General features: G+C 42.5%; 1 long non-coding RNA gene across 1 annotated transcript; it reads left to right on the top strand.

The window, feature by feature from the left end:
- Window positions 1-4,722: 4,722 nt before the first annotated feature.
- LOC108297520 lies at window positions 4,723-20,278 on the top strand. The gene is made up of 3 exons (XR_001822240.2): window positions 4,723-5,307; window positions 7,281-7,287; window positions 20,267-20,278. It is a non-coding gene; the product is annotated as an uncharacterized LOC108297520 (long non-coding RNA).
- Window positions 20,279-20,751: the final 473 nt, after the last annotated feature.

Raw genomic sequence — 20,751 nt, 5'->3', positions numbered from 1 at the left:
ACCATAGCACCCAGCCTGAATTGTATTTTGAAGGAGGAATAGGAGGTTATTTTTTCTTTTCATGTTATTTTATCATTTTTTGAAGCTTTTTTTTTCCCAAGGCAGGGAAATACCTATTCTATCTGTGTCCTATCTATTCTATCTATATCTAGTCTGCGTTATCTGTGGCCACATGATCTCACAATGGTTGCAAAGACATCTAGGTTGCTCCTTCCCTTAAGCCATTGAGAGAAGGCATAGAGGATCATTCCAAATAAAGTACAAAGCTCCTGCCCTAAGAGCTTACAGTCTATCTGGAAAGATGCCACCTCCGTCTAGGAAATACCAGGAAAAGAAAAAAACATAAGAGAATTGGTGCTCTCTAGCCTAAAGGATACCAAAGCAAACTACTAGAACTTTATTGGCTGAGCACAGTGGCTCATGCCTGTAAACCCAGCACTTTAGGGGGCCAAGGTGGGAGGATCACAAGGTCAGGGTATTGAGACCATCCTGGCCAGTGTGGTGAAATCCTGTCTCTACTAAAAATACAAAAATTAGCTGGGTGTGGTGGTGTGTGCCTGTAATCCCAGCTACTCAGGAGGCTGAGGCAGGAGAGTCACTTGAACCAGGGAGTCGAAGTTTGCAGTGAGCCAAGAATGTGCCACTGCACTCCAGCCTGGACAACACAGCAAGACTCCGTCTCAAAAACAAAACAAAACAAAACAAAGAAGAGCTTGATTGCTTGTACCACCCCTTGGTGTTCAGCTGCACAACGCCTGATTTTGTTATTTAACTCTTCCTGTTTTGATGCAGTGCCACCACACTGGGATTTTGTAATTATGAACTTTAAAAGCAGAGACAGAATCTTTTATTTCTGTGTCTCTTCCTACAGTGAATAGCACAGTACTTTCAATTTCAATGTTAAAAAAAGAAAAAGTAAAAGAAAAATGCTGCAATAGCTGAGAAGGTTTAGAGTAAATGGAGTTTGGAGAGGGTCAGGCATTTTCCACAGCCAGAACAGGGTGGGTGTGGTCACTTTAACTGTGGTGTCCTGGCTGAAGGCCAAACCTTAATTGTTGATGACCCTTCCTTTTCTTTTCTTTCTTTCTTTTTTGCGACAGAGTCTTGCTCTGTCGTCCAAGCTGGAGTGCAATGGCATGATTTCTGCTCACTGCAACCTCCACCTCCCAGGTTCGAGTGATTCTCCTGTCTCAGCCTCCTGAGTAGCTGGGGCTACAGACGTGCACCACCAGATCTGGCTAATTTTTGTATGTTTAGTAGAGACCGGGTTTCACCATGTTGGTCGGGCTGGTCTTGAACTCCTGACCTCATGATCTGCCCACCTCGGCCTTCCAAAGTGCTGGGATTACAGGGGTGAGCCACTGCACCTGGCCTGACCTTTCCTTTTCTGCCGGCCACTGTTACCTACAGTGGATTCGCAAAGAAGCTCATGAAGATCCTTAAGAAGTCAGATGGGATGGCTCTGGTGGCTCAGTGCCCACAGATCAGCAAAGGACAGAATGTCCAGGCTGTGCTGTAGGTAGCTGGCACTCCATCTTCCTGGTCACCTCCTGGAGGCCACACTTTTTTGTACCTGGATTCTGTTTCTTTTAAAAATTATCCTATTTTATTAATTTATTAATTTTAAGTTTTTGTAGGTACATAGTAGGTGTATATATTTATGGGATACATGAAATGTTTTGATACAGGCGTGCAATGTGAAATAGCCACATCATGGAGAATGGGGTATCCATCCCTTCGAGCATTTATCCTTTGTGTTATGAACAATCCAATTACACTCTTTATTTTAAAAAGTATAATGAAGTCATTATTGCCTATAGTCACCCTGTTGTGCTATCAAATAGCAGGTCTTATTTATTCTTTCTAACCAGTTTTATTTTTGTAGCCATTAACCATCCTCAGCAGCTCCCCTACCCTCCCACAACACTTCCCAGCCTCTGGTAACCATCCTTCTGCTTTCTATCTCCCTGAGTTCAATTGTTTTGATTTTTAAATCCCACAAATAAGTGAGAACATGTGATGTCTGTCCTTCTGCGTCTGACTTCTTTTACTTAACATAATGCTCTCCAGTTCTATCCATATTGTTGCAAATGACGGGATGCCATTCTTTTTTATGGCTAAATAGTACTCCATTGTGTAGATGTTCCACATTTTCTTTATCCATTCAGCTACTTATGGACACTTAGGTTGCTTCCATATCTTAGCTATTGTAAACAGTGCTGCAATAAGTATGGGAGTGTAAGTATATTTTTGATGTACTTATTTCCTTTCTTTGGGGTATATACCCAGCGGTGGGATTGCTGGGATATGTCGTAGACTGGATTCTGTTTCTTATTTGTCAACGTGTGTTTTAAAGTATACATCCTATTACCCTGGGTCAGCTGTCTCAAAGGTGTCCCCTCAGACTCCTTCATCTTTACATATATGTTCATTATTTCTAAAAGTGTTAAAAATTATAGAAAAGTATAAAGAAAAAAATAGAAATTATGTTTTCCAACAACTCAGAAATAGTCACCTTTAACACTTTAATATATATTTGTTGTATTTCTGTGGTGTGTATTGAGTGGGTATAAATTTCATTCTGTTTAAATTGTGTTTTTTCCCCCAATCAACAATATACCATAAACATTTTTACATCTTTCTGTGTCAATCTGCTTTCACCACAATATTTGAACACTTGTCTGAACTTCTTGCATACCATGATTTTTAATAAATAATCCATTTTTGTTGACTATTTTGATTGTTTCTAGGCTTTGATTATTATCAACTATACTTCTGTAATGTCCTTATACATAAATTTTGGGATACATGTTTGATTTTGGCTTGGTGTATATCATAAAAATTGATTTTCTGTTTGGGCGCAGTGGCTCATGCCTGTAATCTGAGCACTTTGGGAGGCCGATGCAGGCAAATCACTTGAGGTCTGGAGTTCAAGACCAGCCTGGCCAACATGGTGAAACACCATCTCTACTAAAAATACAAAAAATTAGACAGGCATGGTGGCGCATGCCTGTTGTCCCAACTACTCAGGAGGCTGAGGCAGGAGAACTGCTTGAACCCGGGAGGCAGAGGTTGCAGTGAGCCGAGATCGCACGACTACACTCGAGCCTGGACGACAAAGTGAGACTTTCTCAAAAAGAATAATTGATTTTCTGGGCTAAAGGATATGCATACAAGGCTTTTGCTTTGTGTTTGTGATACTGACCTCTAGAAGTGTGACACCAGTGTATAGTGGTAGTATGTAAGTTATTTTCTACCTCTTTCAGAAAAATCGTTTTGTTATCTATTGATATCTTTGTTAGTCTCAAAGACTAATGTTTGTAGTCTGGCCCACTGTTGTTGTTGTTTTATGATGATAAAGTCATCTCATAGGAATAGAAAATAGCTTTTTAGTAGGCCTGGTGCAGTGGCTCATGCTTGTAATCCCAGCACATTGGGAGGCCAATGTGGGCAGATCACGAGGTCAAGAGATCGAGACCATCCTGGCCAATATAATGAAACCCCCTCTCTACTAAAAATACAAAAATTAGCTGGGCATGGTGGCAGGTGCCTGTAATCCCAGCTACTTGAGAGGCTGAGGCAGGAGAATCACTTGAACCTGGGAGGCGGAGGTTGCAGTGAGCTGAGATCGTGCCAGGGTGACAGAGTGAGACTCCGTCTAAAAAAAAAATAGCTTTTTAGTAGAAGTTCTTGTAATTTAAATTGAGGCTGAATGGAAAGATGAATTAACATTTAATGAGAACCTTCAGTGAACTACGCATAGTACCAAATGCTTTTATATCTTTAAACCTCATTAATTTCTCTCAAAACACCTGGGAAGGAGGTAGTTGGCCATTTTACAGCTGTTGAAACTGAGGCTCAAAAAGACTAAGTAGCTTGTCTCAGCCACACATGCAGCTGAGCCAGTATGTGAACCCAGATCTGTTTGCAGACAAAACCTGGGCATTTTCACACCTGCAAACTGGAAACATTAACTGGTTCGCGAGATCATCATAGATGTGATAAAACCTGGGACAGAAATTAGTCAAGACTAGCTGCATCTGCCTTTTCCTGTGGCGGTTAGGAAAAGGAGGAGTATAATAGCTTCCTCAGGCATGAAGGTCGATGCTGAGCTAAGAGTACACCCTCTAATCTAATGTCATAATTCATATTGCGGAAAAATTACCATCTGGTTAAGTGTAGGGTCTCTGATCTCATTTTAGATATTGTATATTCAATGGCTGTTTTCATTTTGGCCCATTTACTCTCTTCGGTCTTATTAGCACTATTTTCATCTCAATCTAATTCTGTATGTTTGTTTTTTTTACACAGATTAGTTCTTAAATATTATACATAATTTGATTCTGAAACACCATTGCTCAATGACAATGAAATCCTTCTCATGACTAAAATCCTTCTATGCCAACTTCTTCCAGAAATTCGATCACTTTCAGATGAATTGCCAATGAAAATTAAAGCTATAGCCAGCAACATGGGTATCTGTGGGCTAATGGCCAACCAACGGGCCATCTGTGTGAAGGAAAACAGGCTAACAATTTTGGACTGTGGTCTCTCGTGGCTACATTGAGCATTGACCTCACCGGTACTCACTGAAATTAATTGCCTTTCACGTTGTATTTTCTCATCACGGGAACCTTCTTTTCCCAATTCAAACCATGTGGGTTGAATTGAGAAAACAAAACCCCAAACGGCTCCCCACACCCAGAAGCCCCTTATGTCCGAGATCCCAGTAGCTCCAGGAGAGCGGTTAGAAGTCTGAGAAGGATTGGTCATCATCGCATACCATACATAGGTGGAGGGCTTGTTATTCTCAGTTTCCCGCCTATGAGAGGATACCCCTATTGTTTCTGAAAATGCTGACCGGGGACCCACACTTCCAACAAAAATTCCTCTACCCCTACAGCAGCAGCAAAAGCAGCAGCAGAAGCAACAGCGACAGATAAGTGTTTTGATGAATCGCAAGATGGATAGGGCTTGAGTGCCCCCAGCCCTGCTGATACCAAATGCCTTTAAGATACAGCCTTTCCCATCCTAATCTACAAAGGAAACAGGAAAAAGGAACTTAAAACTCCCTGTGCTCAGACAGAAATGAGACTGTTACAGCCTGCTTCTGTGCAGTTCCTTCTTGCCTCTAGCTTGTAAACAAGACCTAGAAGGACGATGCGAATGGAAAGTCACTAACTGCTGGGTTTTTGAAAGGATCCTTGGGACCTCATGCACATCTGTGGAAACTGGATGGAGAGATTTGGGGAAGCATGGACTCTTTAGCCAGCTTAGTTCTCTGTGGAGTCAGCTTGCTCCTTTCTGGTAAGGTTTGGCTTTATTTTTTTAACTCAGTATTTTTAAAAACAGTGACTTGGGTCCTCTCTTTAAATCTCATCAGTGCTGATTAACGAGGGTGACAGTAGCAAAGGCACCATTTCTCTGTGACTCTCAGGTCAGTATGTGTGGAAGGATTGAAATGCAAAGTCCCTGCGGCGTGAACTGATTTTGTTAAGTTTCTCTCCTGGGTGATTATCCGTGTTGCTATAAACTCTTTGAGGACCGATAAAACCATCTTATTTGAAGAGATGTGCTTACTATCCTGCATTATTTTCCTGCTTCTCATTCTGGAGTGTTCTCTTACCTATTTTTTTTAAAGAAAAAACCTGGTTTTACCTGCTTTAAAGGAAATCTTCAGTAAAAATTAAATTCATGCTGAGAATTACAGGGGCCCAATTAAGGCAGTGTACAGATTGTTACTGTTAAAAGAGAACAAAAATGCCTTTCTGTAAAAAGATTTCATACCTGTATCCTATTATAAGCAAAGCAGTGATATTCTAGGCTTTTTGTTTTTTCTTATAACTAGAGTCAGGGAGATTGGGGCTATAGAATTTTTGTTTTATTTAAAATAAGTGTGCCAGGCAGTAATTCATGAAGAGTTTACTGGCCCAACTGAAGCAAAAATTTAAGCAGTTACCAAGATTGTTAACACAGGAGAGTAATAGAAGGCTGTTGCAGACTGAGGGAAGAGTTGGCCAGTATGTTTGGGTTTAATGTGTATATTGCTCATACACTCCAGACAGCGGTGTGCCTCTAGCTCACTCAGCCCGTGTGACCTGTACCTCAGGTTTGGATGCTGTAGTTCATCCAAAGCTGAACTACACATTACATCAGTCTTGCCATCAGTCTCTCCCCTTTGGTTTGAAAACATTCTCATTATAATAACAAAAATTGAATTGATATTGGAGATAAATTTGGGAAAATTCACTAAACTTCATGGATACAGGCTATATTAACAGAATTTTCAAGTATACATAAGTATCTGCTATATTTTCTAGATGTTTGAAATATTAAATATTCAAAAAAACTAATCCAATTAAATAACAGAATTGAATACAGTTTGTTTAATGACCCTTTGGTTTGCATTCAACAACCAATATATTGAGAATTTAAAAATATTTTTAAAAGTAAGAATGTGTAACACAAGTTGCTAAAAATGAAAGATTTTTGGTGGTTTCAGTATATTTATATGGAAATTGTTTAATGTTGGCTTCTCCAATAATATGTACCTTTAAATAATTATCATGGTTGCATTTTTGATTTACTTTTTTTTCTGAGTGCCATTATTTACCAGTGAAGTGAAATCTGGAACTGATTCTATACCAGGGATTATAGTAACGTGAAGCCCAGGTGTCTATAATTTCTCTGCGGCACTTTGTAGGTTAAGCAATACACATACAACTGTTTTAATTCAGTTTTTTTTTAACCCCTAAAGTGACTGTTAAAGCACTTTGCAATATAGGCTTAGAAGGATTATCATAAAATCTAACAAAAAGGTCATGTGACCAAAATATTTGCTCCATGTGTAGACCTTAGATCCCTGAAAAAACAGCACTGCCTTTAAAAGAGAGAGGACCAAGGAAAGGAAGTAGGTCATGTTCTTGTTAGAAAGGAAAGGTGACACTAGCAAGGTTAGTTTCTGAGATAGGTCTGTTGTGTTAATCGTAACTTGCATTCCTAGGCTAAGCCTCCATGAGCATGACTGCTCAAGGCTTGGTAATTGCAACAAGATTCTGGCTAGATCATTTCTACAGCTGTAGGAGCTCATTCCTCTAGTCAAACACCTGGTAGACTATAGCAGTGGAGCAAGGGGCTTACGGCTTACAGGTTTATCTCTCTAGTCCAGTGGGTTGTTTCTCATTGCTTTTTTCTGAACACACAGACTGAAAAATACGTCACGTTTGTTTCAGTGACGGTGGCCTGGATGGCCGAGCTGCTGACCTGTAGGAGGTCCGGAGGAGGTGTGTAGCTCTCAGAAGCTCCTCACAAATAGTCCTAGATTTTGTTGCTTTCCTTTCAACTGAGAATCATTGCTAATTTCAGCTTTCAAGCAGGTTCTCTTATATTAGCTTTCTCCCTACTCTCCTTTCCTCATCAAACCAGGCTGCTCTCTAAAGAGTTGTATATAGAGAAAACAAACCAAAAAATCACTGTGATTTATAGTATCTTCTGCATGATCAACACTGATCTAGTAGGAAGTCTCTAGTCTCGTGCCTTCATACCTCTTTACTGTGTCACTTGACATTTTAAATAACAACTGTATTCAGAGATAGCAGACATGGTGTCTGGGGTGGCAGAGGAAAACAGTTGTAAGGTCAGGGAAGTGTTCCCAGATGGAACCTCCTTGTTAGGGCTTGTCTAGGAAGGCTAGTGTCAGGTCTGAGTAATCAAGGGTGGAGGTCTGGTAGCTGGGATCAGAGACACCCTTTGAATTATTCTCAAAGGGAGGATTTTGCTTTTTTCACAGATGCTCCCTTCCAAGCATTGTCTTCATTGTTAGGTCTCAGCATTTCCCTTTCAGCCCTGCCCTGGAAGAGCTTCCTGGAAGAGTCTGGTTCTTCTAAGGCATCTCTCCAGGAGGGAAGGAGTCTTCCAAGTTCATCTCAAAAGACCATGTGATATTCTCTGGGGCATTTAAGTGGGTGGGCTCTAAATTCTTTTGAAATTATCAGTTTGCCTTCTGAGTCTCTCTCCCCAAAAGCTATGTGTGTGATTGTATCACCTGCTTATTCTCTGTAGGTATCTTACTGGTAAGCTCACAGACTCAGGATTTAAATAGTTTATTCTAGGCTGGAAGGGTGGAAAACCAAAACAAAAAGGTACCATTTCAAAATAGATAAATGTCAAGTTCTGTGTTTGGGTTCAAAATATAAATTATGTATGCTTAATGTGGAAGAGACCAGGTTTGTTGAAAGTTCTCATGCATGACATCCAGGTTTTGGGGATACACAGAACTCATGGAAGCCAACATTTGCTCTGCTTGCTAAAAAGGTAATGAATAAGCTGTAATATGTTGCATTAGTAGAACTATAAAGTCCAAATCAGAAATGGTAGTCTTCACTTCAGTCTACTGCTTAGAGCACATCCATTAAACACTGAAGACCTGAGAGATTTGACAGCAAACATAGCAGGAAAACTGAAGAAGGAGGAAACATGGATTATGAAGTCAAAGCTCAAATTGGATAACCATAAGCAAGTTATTCAATTTCTCTAAGCCACATTGTTCTCAACTTTTATGAATGAAATACCCATTTTCCAGGGTTGTGATGAGAATCGAATGTGACCATGCCTGTAAAATGCTTAGCCAGTGAGAACTCTTTTACTAAATGATGACTGTATAATCAAAAGAGAAGCGTTGCTATGAGAACCACTGTGCTAGTCAAGACTGATCTAATCTTCCCCAGGATGTAGGAGAACCACCTAATATTAATAGATGCTGTCTCCTTGTACAAAACCTCAGCATAATCCAATCTCAAATTTTGTGCTGGCCAATTCCAAGTTAATAAACCCAAACACTTTGCCAACTACCCATCTACCCTCCCCTCACTTCTCCATTTCTCCCTGTTTGTATCTTGTCTGCTTCAACCAGGCCCATTTCCACAATCTACACATTCTTTCCTCTTGGCTCTTGTTCCTGCTGTTCCATCCATTTGGAAATGGCATCTTTAATCTCTACTCTGCAAACACAATTGGACTCAGCTTGCGTGGACCACCTCTTCCTCCTGATGTTCTTCCCCTGAGTCTAGGCTCCTTCACCATGCAGGTTGTGTCTTTGAGCTTTGGGCAGCTACATTTAGCCCAATTAGCCTCTCAGTCTCTCATAATAGATATCGTTTCTTTTCTATACGTGTATTTAATATTTAGTAATTTTTGTTGAATGGAGTTTTATGGTCACAGTAAAAAAATGTTGGTACTTCATAGCAGATCTGAAAGGAAAAGAGAGCTTTGTAGAAAGGATCTCGGTCACACTGAAATAATAATATTAGGTTGGTGAAAAAGTAGTGGCAAAGCTGCAGTTACTTTTGGACCAACCTAATAACAGATGAATTTTATATATCTTGTAAATGATATTCTTAAAAGTTTAGCTTATATTAAATATTTGATGTAAATAAAGTTGAAAGAAAGTTTCTTCTGTTAGGTGTGAAACATAAAAGATATAAAAGTGGATCTAACCAGGGCCTTACTTAAGATGAGGTATTGTACGACTGTTGAATATCGCCTATAACATATACATATTTTCTATTCAACAGATGCTAATTGAGATATTTATTGCATGCCAATAATTCGTTTATTAATCCTCTATCCTTTCAATAAACAAAGACTTATTGAGGGTTTACTTTGAGCCATGTACTGTTCTGGAAACTGGGAATATAAGTAAGGATGAATCATTTCTTTCCCCTTGCTAAGCTCACATTTTAGTGGGAAAAATGAATATAGGCAGATGAATTGTAAAATGTTGTGATAGGCTGGGCGTGGTGGCTCATACCTGTAATCCCATTACTTTGGGAGACCAAGACAGGTGGATCACAAGGTCAGGAGATTGAGACCATCCTGGCCAACATGGTGAAACCTTGTTTCCACGAAAAATACAAAAATTAGCCAGGCATGGTGGTGCACACCTGTAGTCCCAGCTACTTGGGAAGTTGAGGCAGGAGAATCGCTTGGACCCGGGAGGCGGAGACTGCAGTGAACTGAGATCTCACCACTGTACTCCAGCCTGGACGACCAAGTGAGACTCCATCTCAAAAAAAAAAGTTGCAATAAATGATTTAATAGAGATATTACAGCAAATAAAGGCATTTATAAAATCTGAACTTTTCAAGGGCTATAAAAGTTTTTATTGGGTCCAATGATACAAAATGAAAATTTGCAACATCTGAATTGAGCATAAAGGTCTGGTGCAGTGGCTCACACCTGTAATCTTAGCACTTTGGGAGACTGAGGCAGATGAATAGCTTGAGCCCAGGAGTTTGAGACCAGCCTGGGAAACATGGCAAAACTCCATCTCTACGAAAAAATTCAAAAATTTGCCTGTCATGGTGGTATGTGCATGTAGTCCCAGCTACTCTAGAGGCTGAGGTGGGAGGATTGCTGGAACCTGGGATGTCAAGGCCGCAGTGAGCCATGATCATACCATTACCCTTCAGCCTAGGCAACAGAGCGAGACCCTGTCTCAAAAAAACAGCAAACAAAACCAAATTAAACATAAAATGTAATTAAATGTTTAAAAGCATGGAATCTTAACTAAAGAACATGAGTGATATTTAAAAACCAACTGATAGGTTGATTTTTCTCTTTGCAAGAACTCCCAAATAGTTGTGAAATTACCAGAAGTCATGCCCAGTTATAGTTTTATGTTGCTCATAGCCAAAAGATTTTTAAACTAACTTGAAAAAGGAAGAAAAGACCTCCCATTAGAGGGAACAATGTGTACGAAGCGGGTATGTATGCAATAGCAGGGCAGGCTTGAGGAAGCTGAGTGAAGTGGAATGCAGGGTGAAGGCAGAGAATTAAAATTGGGGTCAGATCAAGAAGGGTCTCATAGGCCCTTTTAAGTAGCTTGTACCTCATTCTGTACATGTTGAAATTTAGCAGAGTGTTTTTTCTATCATACCATATCTGATTCATGTCTTGAAAAATTCACTCTAGTAAGTTTTCAGCACAGATTAACATGGTAGAGACCAGAGGCTGGGACCAATTTGGCTTCCTAACATTCCAGGCAAGTGGACTGTGAAGATAATGGGGTATGAGAAGGGTTTAGGAGGAGAGACTGCAGGAGTTATTGACTGGTTGCACATGGAAGGCTGGGAGAGAGGGAGAAGAATAAGTCATTGCTCTGGCACTGTGATTTAAATAATGGTGGTGCCTTTCTGTGTGCTGGAAAACATGGCAGAAGGAACTGGCTGGAGATGGGCTGGGACAAGGCAAATAATTATTTTGTTCATGTTATTTTGAGGGTACATATAAAAGAATATATATAATATATATATAAATTTTTTTTTTGAGACGGAGTCTTACTCTGTTGCCCAGGTTAGAGTGCAGTGGTGCAATCTCGGCTCACCACAGCCTCCACCTACCAGGTTCAAGTGATTCTCCTGCCACAGCCTCCAGAGTAGCTGGGATTACAGGCACCCGCCACTGCGCCCGGCTAATTTTTGTATTTTTAGTAGAGATGGGGTTTCACCATCATGGCCAGGCTGGTCTCAAACTCATACCTCATGATCCACCCACCTTGGCTTCCCAAAGCGCTGGGATTACAGGCGTAAGCCACCACTCCCTGCCGTAAGTGAAGATACTTATCAGAATTTGGCTCTCCAGAAATCTTTGGTTTATGGTAAGTGAAGCCACACGCATGGGTATGTTCCGAGATTGACATGAAGGATGAGAGAAAGCAGATAGCCAAGGATTCGGTACAGAAGCAGCAGGCGAGGGGCTGAGAGGAGAAGCAAAACCAATCGCATTCCTATCCTGGGACTTCTGAGAATTGCGGCGGTTGTAGCCACGGAAAGAGAATTTTAAGAAGAGGACAGTAAAATGAGGGCAGCAGAGTGACAGCCTCCGGGCCTGGCATGGGGGCACCAGCCTGCAGGTGTTATTTTACAGAGAGCCAGCTGCACTGGTGGCATCACCAAACCAGAGCTGGAAGGGAGCAGCTGGCTTCACTCCTGGCTTTCAGGAAAGTGAATGTCTAAAGTAGTCTCCCTTACTTTTGGAATTTTAAACTGATAACCCTATGCCTACCCATCTGGCCAGACTATTCCTTAACTCGCTTCACACATGCAGAATGAGTTTTAGATCTAGGTGTGGCTGCTTCCCCCTAAGCCCCACCCCTGCTTTGCCCCCTTTTGTCCCTTCAGGAATCTGATAATTCTTCTCTCATGGTTCTTGCCAAAGGCTGCAGGAGCAGGTGTGAAGACGTGGATGTGCCGGATGGGCAGAGTCCTGATGCATCTCAACACATCTGCTGAATAGAGGGAGTGCATACCCATTCCCTGACAGTTTCATGTCTTATGTGGTGTGGGTGTGACAAAGACAGGGAGAAATGTGGAGTAGCCAAAGGAGCCAGTCAGGCTTGGGGTTGAGGGGCATCGTGGGCGGCTGCCGTTTGCTCTGTGCTTGTCACAGCCCCTCGCCCAGGTCTTGACCAGTGAGGTGTGTGTCGTGGTCACACCCATCTCAGCAGATCTGTCAGCTTTCCCGCTTTTGTTAAAGGGTGATATCATGCTTCCTGGGGGGAGCACTAGAAGACAATGCCCGGCCACTTTCCTCCAGATACAATAGGCGGAGTCAGGAAGGCAGTATTGACATTGCTGGGGCTGGGGAGGCGCTCACTGCTCTGCGGCCGTCAGAGGGTGAACCAGCTTAACCTTGGCACATAGGACCTGAGTTGTGCAAGGCGTCTGGCTGCAGAGCCAAAGGGGACTCCACCCTGGGGACAGGAGTGCTTTAGACATCTGGGAATCTGGGATGGGCTTCAAATGCTGATCTGTGTCAGAAACAACCACAAAACAATAAGAATACCAGTAATAACAAAAATGACCACCCTGGGTTGAATGCCTCTGTGTGCCAAGTTTTAAATATGATTTTTAATGTTTCACAACAACTTGGCACAATAGGTATTATTATTTTTTTTAATAGACAGGGAAACCAAGGCTGACAAAAGTTAAGTGACATGTCCAAGGTTAAAATACAGTGACTGGCTGGGTGTGGTGGCTCATGCCTGTAATCCTAGCACTTTGGAAGGCCAAGGCAAGCAGATCACTTGATCCCAGGAGTTCAAGACCAGCCTGGGCAATATAGGGAGTCCCATCTCTACAAATAATAAAAATATTGGCTGAATGTAGTGGCATACACCTGTGGTCCCAGCAACCTGAGAGTCTGAGGTAGAAAGATTGCTTTAGCATGGGGGTTTGAGATATGTCGTTATCATGCTGCTGTACTCCAGACTGGAGGACAGAGTGAGACCCTAAAAAAAAAAAAAAAAAAAAAAAAGGCGGCCATCCATTATTTTGGGTGCCTAACATTCCAGACTTCCGAGAACTGCCATGCTTTCCCTCGATGTGATTCTGATGGGTCTGCCAGTCACTGGTCACAGAATATCCCAGCCAACTAACAACAGCGGTTGGTTCGAACACAAGATTTAGAAACAGTTAAACTCTTTCCCTGGGAATTTATGAACACTTTGAAAGAAAATGCTCTCTTTCTTCACAGAGGGCACAGTATCCCTGGAGCTACCCACTTCCCTGACAACTTGAAGGAAGCTTGTCTTTAGTATGAGAGAGAGAATGAGGCCAATAACATAACATGGACCCTGGACAGGCACTCTGATAGCATTTGAGCCCTGGGTCTGATGATTTTCAATCCCAGACCTATACCTGCCTCTTCTAGTTATGTGAGCCAGCTTCTTTTATTTGTTCAAGCTACTTTGAGTTAGCTTCTTTTGCTTGAAAGTGAATTATCCTGTTATCCTGACTGACCACATGTCTGATAGGAAATGATGGAGACAAGAGTTACCCTGAAAATGACCTGAACCCGAATCCTGGGCTCTTTAAAAGACTTCACTGTGCTGTCTTCCAGCTAGTGTTTCATGGTCACCTCAGGGTGATTCCTAGAAAATGAAGCTAACAGCATTTATTGAGGTGGTTTTGGGAAACATTTTTTTAAAAATAACTTAGAAATGCTTAGAACAGGGGCTGGGCACAGTGGCTCTCATGCCTGTAATCCCAGCACTTTGGGAGGCCGAGGTGGGCAGATCACAAGGTTAGGAGTTCGAGACTAGCCTGACCAACATGGTGAACCCCTGTCTCCACTAAAAATAAAAAATTAGCTGGGCATGGTGGCGAGTGCCTGTAATTGCAGCTATTTGGGAGGCTGACGCAGGAAAATTGCTTGAAGCTGGGAGGCGGAGGTTGCAGGCAGAGCTGAGATCGTGTCACTGTACTCCAGCCTGAGCAATAGAGTGAGACCCTGTTTCAAAAAACAAACAAAACCACACACACACAAAAAAAATACTTAGAACAGTGCTGGTGCATTGTTAGCACTCGATAAACATCAGATGTTATTAAGGTATGCTTATAAATGAAACTAGTGCCTTGTATGTTACCTTATGCTAGTCCTTTCAAAGCACATTTTTATCCACGAGAGCAGGCAACTCCTATTCCATGTGGATGAGGCTCCCTGGCTTCCCTTGGTGCCCTAAGCCTGGCCTTATAGTGGGGACAAGGCGAGAGAAGCTTAGACCTGTGAGTTCTTGGGCTTCTGCCAAAAATGTGGCAAGTTGGGTGGGGAAATTCCTTTTTGTGGCTCAACCAGCTGGCAAGATTGGGCTCCCAACTTTCTGCCAGCCCCCAGTTTCCTCTCTTTTCTGGGTCTTGACTGATCACAGGCTCTAGGATGATTTGTGGTTTGTAGGTTCCTACCTCATTTATCCCAAACCTATTGATTCCTATTTCTTTTTTTTTTTTTGAGACAGCGTCTTGCCCTGTCACCAGGCTGGAGTGCAGTGGCACAATCTCGGCTCACTGCAACCTCTGCCTCCTGGGTTCAAGCAATTCTCCTGCCTCAGCCTCCTGAGTAGCTGGGACTACAGGCACGTGCCACCATGCCTGGCTAATTTTTGTATTTTTAGTAGAGATGCAGTTTTACCATGTTGGCCAGGATGGTCTCGATCTCTTGACCTCGTGATCCACTCATCATGGCTACCAAAGTGCTGGGATTACAGGTGTGAGACACTGTGCCTGGCCGATAATTCCTATCTCTTGACAATTCATTGACTCCAAGTGGAATTTCCCTCACTTCTGACTAAGCTTGTTGGATTTTTGGACCCGTCCTGGGTGTATATGTGTGCGTATGCGCGCATGCAAGCCCACATACATGCACACACTTGTAGGCACACATGTGAAAGAGAAAGAGAAATAGCTGTTGCCCCATTTCAGCACATCTTTCCTCTAATTCCACCTTCCTTTAGTCTGAATTCTATTCTGTGTCCAATACCCTTGCATCTGCAAAGTATGTTCTAATCTTCTGGGATTCCTTTAAACATCCAGCTATTTTACTTTTCATTGCTACCACTTCAGAATCAAAGAAGAGGCTGATGGTGGTGGTTGCTTGTGGTCAGCAGCTTTTCAGGAGTCGATCTGTGCCTACCTCTCCAGATACTCATGGTTCTTAGTCCTACGTACTACAATGGAACCGTACTCAAGTCATACCAGGCGCTTTGCAGTTTCCAAACATTCACGTTCAAGCATTTGTGCCTTTGTGTATGCTATTTTCTCTTCCAAGCATGCCCTTGCCACCTTCTCTTGTTCACCTGCCTGACTTATTCATGATTAGAGGTTTAGCTCAGATATTATTTCTTCCAAGAAGTCTTCTTTAACCTCCTTGCATGGATTAGGGCCCTGGATTAGCCTGGGGCAAAAACATGGCCTGAAGGCCAAGGCATATGTTCAGGAGGATGATTTGGGATAATGATTCTGGGAAGCAAGAGTGAGGGACTAGGGCAATCAAACTCTACAAGGATCCATTATCAAGCTGGCTGCGGCTACAGAAGCCTGGCGCTCCGGACATTCTGAGGAGCCTTATAAAATCACACTTAGAACTTCATCTGCGAATGCAGAGGGGAGACATTCATCTATTGCTATTCCCTTTCTTTGTTCAAGGGTTATGTAGATCTAAGAACCTAGCAGGTTACTACAGGTGAGGAAATAAGATATACTTGACTGGGCTCTAGGTGAGCTACTTTGACTGCACCTGCTCAAAGATCAGAAGTGGCCCTTGCAGAAGCAGCCAGAGCAAGAGCTGGGATGAGGAGGGTTTACGATGGTTCCTAAGAGATTTTGGATACAGGTACCTTGTGCTCGCCTTTGTCATAGAACATTTAATTACAATTTACAGTTTACTGGTTGGTTTTGCCCACTGGGCTGTGAGCCATATTTGGCATTTCAATATTTCCAGTACCTGACATATGATTTCTGTATCAGATGACAAAGAAATGCTTTAATAGGTAGCTTTGCTGGCCGGGTGTTGTGGCTCATGCTTGTAATCCCAGCACTTTGGGAGGCTGAGGTGGGCAGATCACCTGAGGTCAGGAGTTCCAGACCAGCCTGGTGAGACCCCATCTCGACTAAAAATACAAAAAAATTAGCCAGGCATGGTGGTGCACGCTTGTAGTCTCAGCTAATTTTTGTATTTTTAGTAATGATGGGATTTCACTATGTTGGTCAGGCTGGTCTCAAACTCCTGACCTCAGGTGATCCAATCACCTCGGCCTCCCAAAGTGCTGGGATTACAGGCATGAGCCACCATGCCCAGCCAATTTCTTCACTTTAAAAGAGCATGGAAGGCAATGTAAATTACAGCTTAATGCACACAGAGTGTAGTCAGACAAGCTGAGCTTGCATTCCAGCCTTATTACTGTGTTGGTTGGTTGTTGGCATGTAACAAACTACTCCTAAAACTCAGTGGCTAAACCAGCATTTATGATTACTCCCGTGTTTTTGGCTCATTCAGGGTTCTTCCGATCTATGTTGAACACCACTAGGTGGCTCTGTTTCAGGTTGTAGCAGCTGGGGCTGGTCTGTTTCTTGCTGCAGGTATGTGGGTTGTCTGGATGACTTTGCGCACCTATCGTCCTTCTTTGATCAGTAGATCACCCAAGGCATGTGTTCCTGGTAATGTTAGAAACACAAGAGGGCTAAGTAGAAACAAGAATACAAGTGGTACATCTTCTTCTTTTTTTTTTTTTTTGAGACAGAATCTTGCTCTGTTGCCCAGGCTAGAGTGCAGTGGGCACGATCTCAGCTCATTACAACTTCTGCCTCCTGCGTTCAAGAAATTCTCTGCCTCAGCCCCCTGAGTAGCTGAGATTATAGATATGCACCACCATGCCCACCTAATTTTTGTATTTTTAGTAGAGACGGGGTTTTACCATCTTGGCCAGGCTGGTCTTGAACTCCTGACCTCGTGATCCACCCACCTCAGCCTCCCAAAGTGCTGGGAGTACAGGCGTGAGCCACTGTGCCCGTCTCACAAGTGGGGCTTCTTAAGGCCTCGGCCCAGAACTAACATGCTATCACTCCCAAAGTGATGTGCCCAAAGTCAAGGGTTGGGAAATACACTCTGCCCACAATGAGGTCAAAGCAGGAATGTGGAAGCAAGGAAGGTTGAAGAGTTGGTGCCAATAATTCAACCTATTATGACAACTGCTAGCTTTGTACTGTGGTGCAAGTCACTCGACTTCATCTGTAAAATATGCAGCATGATAGTATGATAGTACCTATAGCATGGGTTTTTGTGGGGGGAGGACAAGTAATTCAGGTAGATCTTATAAACCATTTAGAACAATACTTAAATTTAGAAAACACAGTACAGATTAGTATTGTCACTAATTTCATCCATCTAACCATAAATACCTGTGCATAACGGGGTGTATACCACCAGAGTGGCTATAGGAGGGTTAGAGTTGACCTCGCAAAATGGCCCAGAATCGCTGATTCGTCTCCAGGAGAAGGGCTTGAAGGAGTGACCTTCGGAGTAGTCCCCAGTCGCTCATTTGTAGATTCCTTTTTTCCTCTCTCATAAGTGCATCATAGCACAAACTCAAGGCCCCAGCCGGCATGGGCTTGCTTTGTGTTGCCTTGCCTCCCCACCCCCCTTGGCCCTGTGTCTCCCACACCCACAGTCAGCGGTGCTTTTCACACAAACCATCTGCCAGGAGATGTGGAGCTGGAGCCGGAAACACACAACAGCTGCAGAAGCTCAGCCCCTTTCAGAAGCCTGTAGTAATCGCGTAACAGGGTTGGATACAGCTCTGACTACTGAGTAACTCTAGAGTATGTAAGCCATCGGTAAAGTATGATTGCAGCATGAGTAATACATGAGTTCTGCCAGCTGCTTCTGGAATCAAACAAAAGACGGTGTTGTTGCCAACCAGGGGAAAATCACACTTAACTGCATTACTGTCTTCGTTTTCAGGCTAGGGAGAGCCAGTGACTCAGACTGGCTTCTGTTTGAGGCCCCCTTTTTCTTTCCTAGAGATCTTTCTGATGAAACTCATAGCTTTTAACCCCCACCAAGCCCGTCTTTTCACCTTATGCCCAGGTGGTTAAGAACACTGGTGCCAGATAAATGTGGATTGGAGCCCCATTCAACGATGTGACAGCTGTGTGACCTTGGGCAAGTTATTTCACCTTTCTGTAGAATGAGGATAACTGTATTACCCTTTAATGAGGGTTACATGATATGAAGCATGTCAGATGCTTAACAAGATATGGGTTTATAACAAATGTTCTATAAATATTAACACGATTTTTTTGTATCTCCCTGTGCTACTGGAATAATTGCTCCTAAGAGTACCCTGCCTCCAAGAATCCATATAAATCTTATTCCATTCCATTCCGCCCCTCTCAACACATCTCATTTCTTTCCAACTCTTTCTGTTCTGTACATATTTTTTGAGCTATACTCTGTGCCCAACACTGGGTCTGATACTCAGCAGATATAAATAGAAAACACAGAAACTTGCAACTAAGGAGGCTTTTGTTGGGGTCACAGCTAGACATGCAGTAGATTCCTGTTATTCATGGTACTTACGTTCTGTAAACCACAGACACAAGGTCAGGTTCACTGTAAGCTTCTGGTCACGACATTTTCGTCAGCACATTAATACTTAGCTCTGTTTTACGTGTGTCTGGTTGTAAAGACAAACCATCTGATTGCCGTGGCTGATTCATTAACATTGAACTCACAGCCAGAGGCACTCCTGCCTAAACAAAGCTTATCTGACACATGAGTTTTCTCCTAAGGCACATCACCGCTTTGTGAGGTTTAAGAACAGCAGACAGCACTTCAGCACTAGACTTGGGGACCATTGTAAATGGTGAAAGTGGCAATAAAGAGCACAAAAATATAAAAAAAACAAAAAACAAAAAAACGAATGCACTAAATATATCTCAAGAAAGACACTTATTTATAGCATGATTGCTGAGCAGAAGTTCTGCTTCAGCTGGGAACGAGTTTATCCAGGGACTCTGTGCATGTGTTCAAATGACTGGGAAAGTGATTTTGAGGTTGTAAATAAATTATAGCCAGTAGACAAATCCACAGATACAGAATCTGTAAATGTGAGGATAAACTGTATATAAAAATGACTTTGCAAATCAGACTGCAATAAAATTTCCACAGAAATACAGGGCAATACAGCACAGATCAGAGATAAGGTGCTTCAGCTTAGGGTAATCAATCAGGCTCCACTAACTGAAATTAGATGTTTAAGGATATTTCTGACACAGAGGAGACAGTAGTGATGGACGCATGGAGGAATTAAAACACGTGGCTAAATGCAGCCAGATGACTTAGATTGGGGCCAGAAATGGAAGGATTTTGGCCTCCATCACTGTACAGTGTAACCCAGATTTGACTGGATTCCCCAAACCAGGCCTCTCCTCACCCACACCCATTACAAGCCAGAGCCAACACTTAGAGAGATGCCAAAACAACTAAAACAGATGCAACTCCATGATGTTAGTGAGTAACATAACATTTTTTAGCAAGTTAAAGGAAAAGATGATTTGTATTGTATGGTGTGTAAAGTAAAGCTTAATATATGCACAAGTGGATATCTCCCGGTTGTTATGACTGAATTCCTTTCCACTTCCCAGCCTACTCTTTCTCTTCTCTTCCACAGCCCCTACTATGCCAGGAAATTACAGTGTTGCACACACATCCCCACGCCCCTTCCCCCTTGCATATACCACTCCGCAAAACAAAAGCCAGGTAGTCATCTCAGCCCATCTCCCCCGGAAACCTTGACAGGAGCTCTGTGTTGTTACTGAAGCATGGCTTTCAGTTTTCACTCCATCCTCCATTGAGCCCATTCCAAGTGGCTTATGCAGCTATTCACCCAATCAAATATTTTCTTCATATTTTGGCATAAACACTAAAGAAGTGCAAGGTGCCGGATGAGTTGCCCCTCCCTATCACTGCCTCTGCCTGTTATTCCTGACAGAATAAGCATTTTCTCATCTTAAAAGCATGATCCATGGTTTCTGCAGTTTCTAAAGAGCCTAGCCAGGCACTGGCCACGCTGGATAGTCAATAAATGCACAGATTTTCACTAAACTGATGGCTTTGGGGAAAGAGACATCGTATAATGTTTTCTTCCATAAAACTGATAGGTAATTTTAATTATTGTGTTCTTACATATTTCGCAGCAAAGTTTTGTAATTCGTATCACATAAGTTCTAAGATTACCTTCTAATGACTCTTTTTTTTTTTCTTTTTTCTGTTTTTGAGACAGAGTTTTGCTCTTGTTGCCCAGGCTGGAGTGCAATGGTGTGGTCTCAGCTCACTGCAACCTCTGCCTCCTGGTTTCAAGTGGTTCTCCTGCCTCAGTCTTCCAAGTAGCTGGGATTACAGGCATGCACCACCACA

The sequence above is a fragment of the Cebus imitator genome, unplaced genomic scaffold (genome assembly GCF_001604975.1).
Source record: "Cebus imitator isolate Cc_AM_T3 unplaced genomic scaffold, Cebus_imitator-1.0 Scaffold809, whole genome shotgun sequence".
Classification (NCBI taxonomy): domain Eukaryota; kingdom Metazoa; phylum Chordata; class Mammalia; order Primates; family Cebidae; genus Cebus; species Cebus imitator.
This window is presented reverse-complemented; position numbering and strand designations above follow the sequence as displayed.